This window comes from Palaemon carinicauda, chromosome 5, assembly GCF_036898095.1.
Source record: "Palaemon carinicauda isolate YSFRI2023 chromosome 5, ASM3689809v2, whole genome shotgun sequence".
Classification (NCBI taxonomy): Eukaryota; Metazoa; Arthropoda; class Malacostraca; order Decapoda; family Palaemonidae; genus Palaemon; species Palaemon carinicauda.
In genome coordinates this window covers 94,602,149-94,615,691 of record NC_090729.1, presented here as the reverse complement: position 1 = coordinate 94,615,691, position 13,543 = coordinate 94,602,149, and the positions used below count along the sequence as shown (strand labels likewise).

General features: G+C 48.0%; 1 protein-coding gene across 3 annotated transcripts in view; it reads right to left on the bottom strand.

The window, feature by feature from the left end:
* mRpL13 (mitochondrial ribosomal protein L13) overlaps nt 1–13,543 on the bottom strand; it is a 386,598-nt gene that overhangs the window by 136,857 nt on the left and 236,198 nt on the right. The window lies entirely within an intron of this gene.

Sequence of the window (13,543 nt, the reverse complement as noted above, 5' to 3'; positions counted from 1 at the left end):
CAGAGCCATCAGCATACCTCTTTATAAAAGAGTGAGTTGTTAGACTGACGGCATTGCTGGTACTTACGGCTTTGTCGTCTCCAACGGCATTCCTAATCTTAGCCATATGTTAGCGATACGTCGCTATTTACGGCGGTGTCGCTTCTAATGCCACAGCCTCCTTATACGGTATTACGTTTCTGTAGAAATTATTGCCGTCTGACCTTGCCGCCATACTTACCAACACTATCGTTACTGGCGGCAGTCTAGCCCCTTAATAGGGGAATGTTTTCATGCCTCTGCTTTGGGGAGAGCCCTGGGCGACGACAATGCCGTTACCTAAGTGTGCTGTTACTACCGGCAATGTTTGTACCTTTATGGCGTACGTTTTTCCCTTCCTTTTGAAACCACCTTCTATAAGGTGAGAACTCTATTATCTGTTGATGAGTACAAATACAGATTAACATAAAGACCTTACTTCTACTACTTGCGAGGTTTCTTTATGTATGTCAGCCACAGAGGTTTCTTTTACGAAAAGTCTTCTGTGGCTAGGCTTAGAGATAACCACAACACCTGGTTACTTGTTTCTAGGAATTTATCCAGTTCCCTTTGAGGGCGCGGACTGGATTTATAATTCGTAACTTTAAAGGTTGGATCCTTTATAGGGATCCTTCTTGTAAGATTATAGGTTAGAATTTTAGTCTTTATTGCTACGACCAGTTGCTAAAGTATCGATGCGTCGATATCATATTCTATTTGGTTGGAGACTTTGTTGCTTTGTGACTAGCTTTTTCTCTGCGAAGATAGAGAAGCTAGCGTTCTTTGTTGAGCATACTTTTTTCCCCTTAAAACAAACATATATATTGTTGTAAGCGTACCATATATCTAACGGCTAATTTTTCCAATACAACACCATTAACAGGGGTCTGGATATTTTGTTCTTTACCTCATACTTTCTCACCAATTGTAATTACAATACAATTGGGGATTTCTATTCCCTTTTTGTTGTCATCATAGAATGTTATTAATCCATTCTTTTCAGCTTGGTGATTGAGAGACCATTGTACTCATAATCTTTCTTTATTTCCTTACAGGCTGGGTCTTCAAAGGAGATGCACTGCAGGGTGCAGATTTGTGCCATGACTGTGAGGTATCCCTGCAGTCATGAGTCCTGTAGGACCCATGCTAAGTGCCGGAGGATGAAGGGTCCAGTCTCCTACTGGGACCCTCAGGACTGCAGTGTGTGCAAAGACTTGCACCACTCGGGATGGTGTCTAAGGATATCTCTGAAGACGACCGGATGTTCTTCCAGAGATCTCTTCGTACCTGGTTTCAAGAAGAATGCTGACCCCAAGGCTCCTTACCATCCAGTTGCAAGTGGATGAGGCTTTAAGTGCCATGAGCTTCAATCTGGATAATATGTCTACGATTTCCTCCCTATCTCCAGTTAGAGAAACTGCTCTTCTATAAACCGTAGAATCAGATGACGAACCTCTCCCTCAGGTGAATAATTCTTATCTGCCTGAGTTGGATGATGAGAGTGTGGCGTCTCTAACAGACTCGGTTATTTTCGCTGTTTCAACTACCTACCTCAGCGGCTTCCATCCCTACGGTTACAACTACATCTTCTGTGTCGGGTGCAATACCTGTTACTGTTCCTCCTCCTCCTCCTGTTGAGCCGGTGGAACCAACACCACCTAAATTTCCAAGTACTTTGGCTGACATGTCCCTTTTAGCTAACATGAAGGCTTTCATGGAAGGGATTCAACAATATCAGAGAATGATGTTCAAAGCCTTGCGTGAGGAGATTCAGGCTTTGAAGTCGCAGGAGGACCCAGGTAAGGCTAAGGTCTTGCCTTCTCAGCTACCTTTTTGTACTCAACAGAATCCCTGGAGGTACGCGGGTCACACGGTACTTTCCGAGGGTATCCTCCACATTGGAGAAGGGTTAGGTGAGACGACAACCACGTTGCCGCCCTCACCTACGCGCCAACTGGCACGCTCGCCTGAGCTTTTGAGCTCACCTGCGCGCCAACTATCTCCCGCGCACACAAACAGAGATGCGCACGCGTGCCAATTCTCTCCTAAGGACGCGCGCCAACACTCTCCCGTGCGCCCACGCACGCGCCAATATTCTCCTGTGCGCGCTCGCCAACAATCTCCCGCGTGCGAATATTCTCCCTCGCGCGAGCGCCAATATTCTCCCTCGCGCAAGCACACGCACCAACTGGCACAAGCACAGATGCATCATCCGGCAAGGTCCCCATCGCCTCATTCCCCTCCCCGCAAACGCATACCAACGCGCACTGCGGGAAAAGGGAAACACTTTCAAGTAGAGGGGTTCAGGATCCCTAAACTGCCTTCTAAGGTGGACCCACCTATCACAGTTACTCCTCATGGAAAAGCTTCGGTCTTTTTCCCTTCAGGAGATCTGTCTGACAGTGCATCCATCGGCCAGCAGCCCTGGTTCAGTGCCTCAGTCGGAGCTGTAACACAGGCTTTCAAGCCTGCCCTGTCTGATCGCTCATCAGAGCGACCTATAGCTTTAGACCTAAGGCACAGAACCATGGCTTCCTCTAGACCTTTGAAAAGGAAAAGAGGAGTTTTTTACGCGGTCACTTCCCCGAGGGGGAAGCTGATTCCATTCAGACCATCGAGACAAGTTCCTCCTGTTTCTCAGAGAGACTCTCTATCCGTCGGATGAAGACCTCCCGTCACCAAGGGATCCGCGTGAGGAGAGACTTTCCTCCATCGCACCAATGGAGGAAACCTCTCTTCACGCTGAGAGTTCCCTGCAATCTGAGATCAGGAGGGACATGCCACACAGGTCATCGATGTTGGAGTCTTACCTCCTTCCTCGGAAGGAGTCCAAAGACTCCAAAACACTGCCAAAGTCCTCCACTAGGGCTAGAATAGAGACAGCCAGCCACTCACTTAATGTCTATGACTCAACCCAAGAAGAGCCTTTGGGGATAGAAGGAGACTTCACTGCAAGTCCTACAGCAGGAGGATGCCAGCAAGAGTCAGAGCATGCATTCTGGCAGGTTCTGACTCTAATGAGGGTTCTCAATGGGTTTTCCGATCCAGAAATACCGCCTCGAGAGGGCAAAGACACGGTCTTAGACCGCGTCTTTGGTACTCAGAAACCCTCAAAGACCAGTGCAGCCCTGCCCTGGTCTCAAGAGGTGAAGAGTACCAGAGACAAGATCTCCCAAAAGCTCTCTGAGTTTGCCTCCTCCAACCGAACCAGTATCACGAACAAGGTCCTCCCACCTCCTCGCGACAGCAGAGGAGCTACTTCGAGATCCTGGAGGAACCCAGTTCAGCTCTTCCTTTTCACCACTCTCTGGAAGAGCTAACCAAGGGAATCCCTCTTGAGAGAGACTCCAACCGACAGGTCTCGTTCTCAGCAACCGAGATCCTTAATCAGGAGAAGGTTGCCAAGTATGCTATGCAAGCTACTTCGTGGCTAGACATCAGGTTAGGGACCTTAGGTATCCTGATACGATCCGAGGATTTTTCCAAGGAACGTACCAGGAAAGCTATGGCAACCTTCCTACTCTCAGGCACTCGAGTTTCTTGCCCACCAAGTCTCGAACTTGTGGGCAAAATCCATCTTGAAACGTCAGGATGCAGTGTCTGAGAGGTTCCACCAGAAGGTACCTAGCGTCGAGATAAACAGGCTCAGACATTCCTCCCTAGAGGGGTCGCATCTGTTTGAGCCCAAGGATATGGAACTTGCTGCTGAGAGGTGGAGGAAGTCTCATTAAGACTCCCTCCTCCATAAGGCTTTAACATCTAAGCCCTATAAACCTTCAGCAACCCAGCAGTCCCGTCCAATCAAGACCGCAACGAGGACAAAAACAGCAGCGAAGACAATGGTATTTAAGCCCTTTCTTGTCAAAGACAGGAAAGGCAATAAGTTCTCCAGGGGAGGAAAAATCATAGAGGGAGCAGCCGAGGCTGCAAACGCTAGAATAGGCAGTCCCCTTGCATTTCCCCCAGTCGGGGGATGCCTACAAAGTTGCTCATACAGGTGGAAGCAACTTAGGGCCGATTCCTGGACAATCTCTGTGATCCGTCTATGATATCGCGTCCCGTTTATAACATCTCTACCTCCCCTGACCAGGAATCCAGAGTCATTGAACTCCCTTGCCATGGGATCGGCAAGGGTGCAAGCCCTTCGGGCAGAAGTCCAGACCCTGTTGAAGGAGGGCGCTCTCCAAGAGGTCCTCAACGGATCCCCAGGCTTCTTCAGTCGACTCTTCTTGTAAAAAAGGCGTCTGGAGGCTGGAAACCAGTCATCGACCTCTCAGCCCTGAACGAGTTTGTCAAACAAACTCCGTTTAGCATGGAGACAGCAGACACGGTCAGACTAGCAGCAAGACCACAAGACTTCATGTGTACACTGGACCTAAAGGACGCGTACTTCCAGATCCCATTCTATTCGTCTTCAAGGAAGTACTTAAGATTCAGCCTAGACAACAGAAATTACAAGTTCAAGGTGCTGTGTTTCGGTCTTCCACAGCACCACAAGTATTCACCAGAGTGTTTACCCTAGTGTCATCTTGGGCACACAGAATTGGCATCCGACTCCTAAGTTATCTGGACGACTGGCTAATCCTAGCAGACTCGGTGTCAACCCTTCTTCAACACCGAGACAAACTTCTGAGATTTTGCCAGGATCTGGGGGTCATGGTAAATCTCGAGAAGTCCTCTCTGCTTCCTACTCAGAGACTGGTATACTTAGGCATGATCATAGACACCAATCTCCACAAAGCCTTCCCATCAGGCAACTGGATAACAAGGCTGAGAAAGGTCGCAAGACATTTTGTAAGACGAGAAGAACTTCCAGCCCAATTGTGGTTACGTCTCCTCGGTCACCTTTCATCGCTGGCCCGTCTAGTTCCCAATGGTCGCCTCAGGTTGAGATCCGTCCAGTGGCTACTCAAGTCCCGGTGGAATCAAGCGAACGACTCCCCGGACATCTAGATCACCATGGGACCTGCGGAACTGGCAGAACGTCAGTGGTGGGTGACAGACGAGAATATACGAAAGGGAGAGGACCTTCTCGTCCTCCCACCGGATTTGATGCTGTTCTCAGACGCTTCAAAAAAAAAGGGTTGGGGGCCCACATGCTGCACCACACGATCTCAGGCCTCTGGTCAGAGTCAGAAAAGTGCCTCCACATAAATCTCATAGAGATGAAGGCCGTCTTTCTGGCCCTTCAACAGTTCCAACATTTCCTGGCAAGGTAATCAGTGGTGGTGATGAGCGACAACACCACAGTAGTGGCCTACATCAACAAGCAAGGAGGTACTTTTTTGCAGCAACTATCCCATCTAGCAGTAGAGATACTGAGATGGGCCGAAATCCACTCGATACCACTATTGGCACGCTTCATTCCAGGCAAGAGGATTGTGCTCGCCGACAACCTGAGCAGAGCATCTCAGATAGTGAGTACCAACTGGTCTTTGGATCATCTAGTAGCTAACAAAGTCCTGACTTTGTGGGGTTCTCCGACTATGGACCTCTTCGCAACGACCCTGAACTTCAGGCTCCCGCTGTATTGTTCCCCAGTCCCAGACCCCAAGGCTCTCTGGCAAGATGCTTTCCAACAACGGTGGGACAACATCAATGTTTACGCCTTTCCCCCCCGTTCTGTCTGATGAGGACGGTACTCAACAAGACCAGAACACCGGTCAATCTTTCAATGAGCCTCATAGCTCCGCTATGGCATCACACAATGGTTTCCGGACCTTCTGCAACTCCTAACGGAGCCTCCAAGAGAACTCCCTCCATGACACAATCTACTCAAACAACCACATACCAACATCTTCCACAAAGCCGTAGCTTCGCTACGACTTCACGCCTGGAGACTATCCAGCATCTCCTCTCTGAGAGAGGATTTTCGCAACAAGTTGCGATCAGGATTTCTGGATACTTGCGTGAATCATCAGCAGCAGTCTACCAGGCAAAGTGGAAAGTCTTCTGTGGTTGGTGTCGTGGAAGGGGTATCTCTCCACTCGATGCCACTATTCCAGCAATACTGGATTTCCTTGTGTATTTGTGTGAAGAAATGCACCTATCAGTCTCGGCAGTGAAAGGCTATCGGTCAGCCTTAAGCCTCGCCTTCAGACTGAAAGGAATGGACATTTCTTCATCGCTAGAACTTTCTTTACTCATACAGAGTTATGAACTTACCTGCCCCCAGTCAGAAGTGAGACCTCCTCCATGGAACGTGGTTAGAGTTCTCAGATCTCTTAAGAGACCTCCCTATGAACCATTATGAACTCGACGAAGGGGGGTGTAGACACATTTGATCCGATGTGTGCTACATCCAATTGTATGCGTAAGACACGGCGCTGGCCACTGTTTCTCTTTTATGGGATACTGAATATAGTAATGGTAAATTCCTATATTCTCTACACGTCCATGCCCTTCTCCAAGCTGATACCAAGGCAAACTTTCCTCAGGGAAATCGCCTTTGATTTGTGTGCTCCCCAAGTGAAACATCGGTACGACATGTCTGCGGGGAAATTTTCAAAGTTGCTCAGTCAACTAATGCTTGACACCTTCAACCTCAAACCTCAATCCTGACATGACATTCCCTGTGGCCACATCTAGCTGCCGAAAAGGGTTTGATGCCATAGCTACCCATCCAAGGACGATCACAAGACGAACACAGCCTGTTTGAAGTGTAGCAACCCTGTGTGTCTGCAACACCAAACTGTCTTGTGTCCAGAATATGTTTGATGATTGTTCTAGGTAAGAAACTAAAATGAATAATCAGATTTTTTACCATTCAATAATTCATGAAATTGCATATCCATTGTTTCTATAAAGTAGTTTATAATTTTCCTATTTGTGGAAGTTTGTAACTTTAGAAGAATTTAATTATCATTTAAATTTTTTTAATTGCAAAATAATCTATAAACTTTATTCTAGCAACAATAAAATTTTTATGCAAATCCTCAAACAATTATATAAGCAAATAACTCGCTAATATAGACATATCTTTATCCATTTCAGGTAGCAGATTTGGCCTTATGAGGTTGTATGGTTGGCGGCCATTTTGTGAGCATATCCAACAGGTAAGCTGGCATAGCTCTATGTATTCCTTTTTTTTCTATAAAATTCCTGATATTTTCATGCATATATACCATACTCAGCAATGGATATAAAGATTTTTGTTTTGAAAAAATTCAAAATAGAACTCGGGAAAAAAAAATTCTAATTTTTATAACACTAAATAATATCCAAGTGCAGATTCTTTTACACATTCTTGTTGTACGATAATAATACAATATCCTGTAAAAATTTCAGCCGCTAAATATGTTATTTACCTACCAAAAAAATGTTGAATAGAGGATAGATTTTTTTACCCCCAAAAATACACTTTTTTTTCTCATTTCAGGAAACGTTCCCTTGTGGTCCCCCCCCCACCAATTCTCAGCAAATGGTGCTCAATTATCATAGAATAAGTGCTTAGAAAGTTTTAGTTTATTTCCATATTTAGATTTCAGGTGAATTTTTTAGTAGTCATTTTTTTGTATACTTATTTTTTAACTTATTTGTAATAAAGGGATTTTGACGAAGGAAAAATCTATTTCTGGGCGAGAGACCTGTGCCGCCCCGTAAAATGCTCCTTTTACATCATTTCTAAGGTAAAAACTGCTACGTGAGGTAATAACTCAGGGTTAGCCTGTTTAATAAAGTAAAGAATCTGTTGTCTGATTCCTTTCAGGGTAATGGTTCCTCCATTTTCCCTGATGAATAAGGGCCCTGAGCACTTCATGGAAGTTCTATTTAAGTAGGCTTTCAGAGTGTTAACGGGACATAATGATGGATCCTGAGGAAGTGGAACAATCTTCCAGGAGGACCATCTGTTCTGGGGGTCCTCATTTTTAGCCAAGAAAATTTTGTCAGGGGAGAGAAGGACTTCACCTGACGAGAGAAATTCAATATGACCTGGATCTCTAGACAAGGCTGAAAGTTCTGAAATTCTGGCGCCAGAAGCTAGGCTCAATAGGAACAAGGTTTTCCGTAATAATGGTATGTAATTGCAAGATTCGTTAAGAGTGTCAGAAGCCAGCTTAAGGACATCATTCAGAAAACAGGAAACTGAGCTAGGGCGAGTCGATGGTTTCAATCTGGCGCAGGCTCTCGGGATTGATGAGAAGTATGAATCCGTGAGGTCCATAACCAATATGGAAAATCTTTTCCAAGGCTGATTTAATTGTAGTAATTGTATTGGCCGCTAGGCCTGATTCAAATAGAGTTCTGAAGAAGGTTACTGTCAGATTCATCTCAACCTTTGAGTCCCTTAAAAACTTTGCAAGTTTTTTAACAGCCGAATCATATTGTCGAAGGGTGGATTCCCTTTTATCTGATTCCAAAAACAGGGTATTTTGGGGATCAATATCTGCACCTCCTTGGGCTGCAAATTTCATGAAGTCCATAAAGTTAGGGCACTCTGAATTTTTGAGGAAGCTAACACATTGCGAGTTTGTACTACTTGTGTTAGTATTGGATTGGGTATCTGCCGAGGGTGGAGACCCAGTTCCACCAGCAGGGGAAACCAATTGCTCTTGGGCCAGTTGGGGGCTACTAGAGCCACTTGGCCCTCTGAAAGTCCTGAGTTTCTCCAACACTTTCATCAACAGATTTATCAGAGGGAATAAGTAAATCTTCTTCCAAGTGTTCCAATCTAACGACATTGCGTCTGTGGCATAAGCCTGAGGGTCCAGGTTGGGGGCTACGTAACACTCTAGTTTGTGGTTGGACTCTGTTGCAAACAGGTCTACCTGGAGACCCGGGACATAAGATAAGATCCATTTGAATGAATGTAGATCCAGTGACCACTTCGACTCCAGCGGAGTTGTCCTTGAAAGTGCGTCCGCCACTACATTCCGCACCCCTGCTAGATGGACTGCCGACAGATGCCACTGGTTCGATGCTGCCATGGAAATTATTGCTAACATAGACATGATTTATGTGGGCTGACTTGGAGCCTCCTCTGTTTATGCAGTGGACTATGACTGCACTGTCTAGAACTAGTCTGATATGTTGGTTCTTGGCTGGGGTCAGTCGTTTTAGAATAAGGAATACCGCCATGGCCTCTAGGACATTGATATGGAGTTGCCAGAATACAGTCGACCATAGTCCCTGGACCTTCCTGTGCTGGGAGTATTCCCCCCAGCCTGTTAAGGAGGTGTCTGTGTGAATGACGAGTCTTGGGGCCGGATATTGTAAGGGGACTGACTTTGCCAGACTTTTGACCTTTGTCCATGGCCAAAGTCTCTTTCTCAGAATAGGTGGAAGTCGAGCTCTTTTGTCTCAATACTTCCCGGTTGCCCTGGAGCGCCATACTCGATTTATGTCTTTCAGTTTGGCCTTCAGGACAATATCTGTCACGGAAGTGAACTGCAAGGAGCCAAGGATTCTCTCTCGATTTCTCCTGGACGTCAGTTTGTCCTTGAGAAAACATTTCGTGTTCTTTGCTATTTCCGCCCTCTTGGCCTTGGGGAGACATAGCGTATGAGAACGTAGATCCCATTGTAATCCCAGCCACTGAAACTTGGTCTCCGGGACCAGGCGGGATTTTTCGAAGTTGACCTGGAACCCCAACTGTTGAAGGAAGTTTAACACTGTTTGTTGCCGTGAGGCAGTTCTCGATGTTGTCTGACCAGATGAGCCAGTCGTCCAGGAAGGCTACTATTTGAATTCCCTGAGTTCGTAGTTCTTGGATTACCGTCTCTGCCAGTTTGGTGAAGATCCTGGGCGCTATGTTGAGCCCGAATGGCATTAATTTGAATGCGTAGGCTTGGCTGCCTAGTTTGAAGCCTAGGAAAGGACGAAAATGCCTTGCTGTCGGAACGTGATAGTAGGCATCTGTAAGATCTATAGAGGTGGTGACGGCCCCACGGGGAAGTAAGGTCCGCACCTGAGAGACGGTTAACATGTGGAATTTGTCGCATCGAATATAAGAGTTCAGACGGGACAGGTCCAGGATTACTCTTCGCTTGTCTGAGTCTTTCTTTGGCACGCTGAACAAGCGACCATGAAATTTAAAGTGATGAACCCTTTTGATTGCGTTCTTTTGCAATAGATCGTCTGCATATAAGGTTAGCTCCTTCTTTGGAAGTTGATGGAAACTGGTTGGTGGAGGGGGCCCTTCTATCCAACTCCACCCCAAACCTTTGGAAATTATGCTGAAAGCCCAATTGCTGAACTTTCAACGATTCCGAAAGACGTAGAGTCTTCCCCCTACCTGAGGATCTTCAATGGGTCGTTGATGATTTGCCTCCTCGACCTCCGCGGAACCCTTTGCCACGGGTGAAAGCCCTTCCGCTACCCCTGTTACGAAAGGCACCCCTCGCACCTGAGCCTCTGGCGCATTGGTAACCCTGGAAGGCACCTTGGGTTTCGTAGGCGGGGTTAAAGGCAGGGGAGGTAGCATACGAGGTCGTTGCTACCTGAGCCTGAGGGACCAGCACATATTGCTGTCGAGGATGTCCCTTCGAAGTAGAAGGCTGACTACCTTGTGACACTGGAATGGTTTGAACCAACTGAAGTGGTTGCCGATTTTGAGAGGAATGGAAGGGCCTCAACCTCTTCCTGCCTCGAGCAGGGGAGCGAGGTGGCTCAAACTTCCGCTTGGGGACTAGGCCCCACCTAACCTCGAGGCTTTGGTTTACCCTGGCAGCTTCGCTGAGGACGTTGTTAACCAGGTCCTCTGGGAACAAGTCCGGACCCCAGACCGGGGCTTTAATGAGCCTGTTAGGCTCATGTCTGATGGTAGCCTCGGACAAGACGTGTCTCCGGCAACGAAGTCTGGCTGCGAGGAAGTCGTACGCATCGGCCAGCAGAGTCTGAAGTAGAGATTTAGTTAAAACCTTAAAGAGGGGTTCCTCCTCGTACATAATGGCGGTCATCTCAGCCATTGTAGCTGAATTAATAGACCTGCTGAGTCTGGTCCGGGCTTCGAACTCGAGGCGGATCAAAGAGTCCGGAAGCCTAGAAAGACGCTCGCTGAACTGTGTGGAAGCACAGTCAGCGCTCAGTTTGCCTGTCGTGAAGGTGGCTGGGGCGTTATGCCAACACTCGTGGTCTTCCGGGAACAGGAGGGAGGTCAGGTCCGTTTCCCGCAGTTGCGGTAACGGTTTGTCCTCCTTGATGGCCTGATGGGCTAGGTCCATCATCTTGGTGATGCACGGATTGGGGGTTTGCTCATCTACCACAAACATTGTGTAAGAGCTCTTGTGGGGTGTGAGCATGGTGTTCACACATTCCCACTCATTCAGTGTTCGAACCCAGGTAGACTGGGCCTGCTCCTTCGGGTAGATTACCGTCTCCTTGGGAACCTTATCTAGCCGAACGAGAGCTTTCTCGGTCAAACGAGCAAAACCGGGGAAGGGGAATTGGAGGCCCGGCGGGTAGAACTCGAAGTCCTCGATCGGCCGGGTGCCACATCCCTCGATGGTCAGCATGCCATCTTTGAAAGGAGAGTGCAGAGCCATTCTCCATGGGTTGTTCATCGTAAACTCTGGGAGCTTGGAGGCATCCGGGATGGCGTACTGCTGCTGTTGCGGCAGACCCAAACGCATGAGGCTCTCCACTAGGCTCTCATTGTTCTGCATCCTCTCAGTGAGGGACGACATCATGCACCCGATCTGAGTTAAAAGCTTGTTAGAAAAAGCGTCGGGTCAAAGGAAGCCACCGGGGTGGTTGTGGAGGCTGTCTTCGTTCTCGACCCATGAGAAGACGAAGATGCGACAGCTGAGTCTTTGGGGACTCTAGAAGAAGAAGTCTTGACAGACTTCGGGGATTTGGAAGACTTACGGGTCTTCAGCAAAGGCCTGCGTTGAGCCTTAACCTTCGGGGTAACCGGACAAGGCCTGTTATCAGCCCCGTGTTTCCCCGGGAAGCCCTGAAAAGAAGAATGAGCAGAAGAAGAAGAGAAAGTCGGGCTAAGGAGAGGAATCTTAGCCCAGGACCCACGTGCCTCACCTACCTCCCTACCTAGTTCCGGTTCGTCGAGGGCCATAGGTTCTATGTCGAGGTTAATAGCCGCGACGTCCTCCACTATGGCTTCACCCATCACCTCCTGGTCTTCAGCTAAGAGCAAGACTTCCGTGATCTTAGCGATGATGGGGTCCGCCACATCCTTAGGGACCGCGGCCGAGGTCTTAGCATTGAGGTGTATGAGGTTGCACCACTCTTCGGATAGTACGTAAGGCTTCTTAGCCTTAACGTTGCGGGCGAACCCGCCAACCCAGACCTTAAGGGTCGCCAGGGCTGAGGTCTTAGAAGACTGGGAGCTCTGAAAGAGAATAGACCGTTACTAGTGGCAAGTGACTTCGACAGGGGAAGTGTAAACATGTAAGTTGTGATAAACAGGATCATTCGATCAGAGGATACAGTGGAAATAACAGAAAATGCCAAAGATTAAAACTATGTAAATCTAGATAGTAACGGCAGTTTCACCTACCGAGTCCGAGGTGAGCGTTGAGACCAGCTTATAGCAGACTTCACAGTTGTCCGGATGCCAGACGGTCAAGTCATCCACTAGGACAGCACAGTGGGCGTGCGACCTACACACGTCGTGGCCGCACGCTTGTTGAAGTACCACCGCACAGGCTGTCATCTTACAGCGGACCACCTGTAAAATAAAGATACATAAGTATCCCATAGTAGGTAAGGATCCCAGGGGGAGCCCGGGGGCTCCGGGTACTAAAAATAAACCGGCATCAGCCGGGCTAGGATTAAGAATAACATTCTAAACCGTTGAAGTAATCGGTAGAAAACACTTAAAGGTAAAATGCAAATAAATCAAATCCGTATAGCTATGATCATTCAAAAAGAGCATCGTCGAGTATAGAATACAATGATATAATGATATGGGTAATGGTTATACAGTTGGCTCCAGGGAAACAACTGAGGTAGACCCAGGGGTCACCGCTAGCCTACCGGGGTAGGTGGGTCAAAAATGGGGTAGGGGGGAGGAGGGGGAGAGTCAGAGACTCACCGCCGGTCACAAGGACCTTAACAAAGCAAAAAACCCAAAACTCAACAAAGCTCGAAAGCTAAAAACTTACAGAATTCCTTGCAAATAAAAGGGGGGCTAACATCATGTGGGTTCCGTGGGATGCGGAACATCACGGGGGGAATCCTATTGACTGGGTCCCGTGGAGTGCGGAACGTCACGGGGGGGAATCACACTGGAAAAACCCAAAGCATAGCTGAAAGCTCCCCAGCCGATCGATGGCCAATCAGAGCGGCGGAGAAAAACGGCTACGAAAGGGCAGGGAGTGAGCGTAAATAGGATATCAAACCTCGCTAGTGTGCTCGGCTCCAACTGAGGGAAGGAGTCAGTAGGTACCCCGGGAGGGGGGGGGGGGGGGGTGACTGGGGAACGAGAGGACTCGACCCGTAAGGCAAAACAGCTGACTCCAAGTCTCATAGAGACGAGAGGTATCCCTGGAGTGGGGATGGGGTAGGCGGAGGTGTGGGGGGCCATACCCCGAAGGTGGAGGGAGGATGCAGCGAGAACAAGCCAATG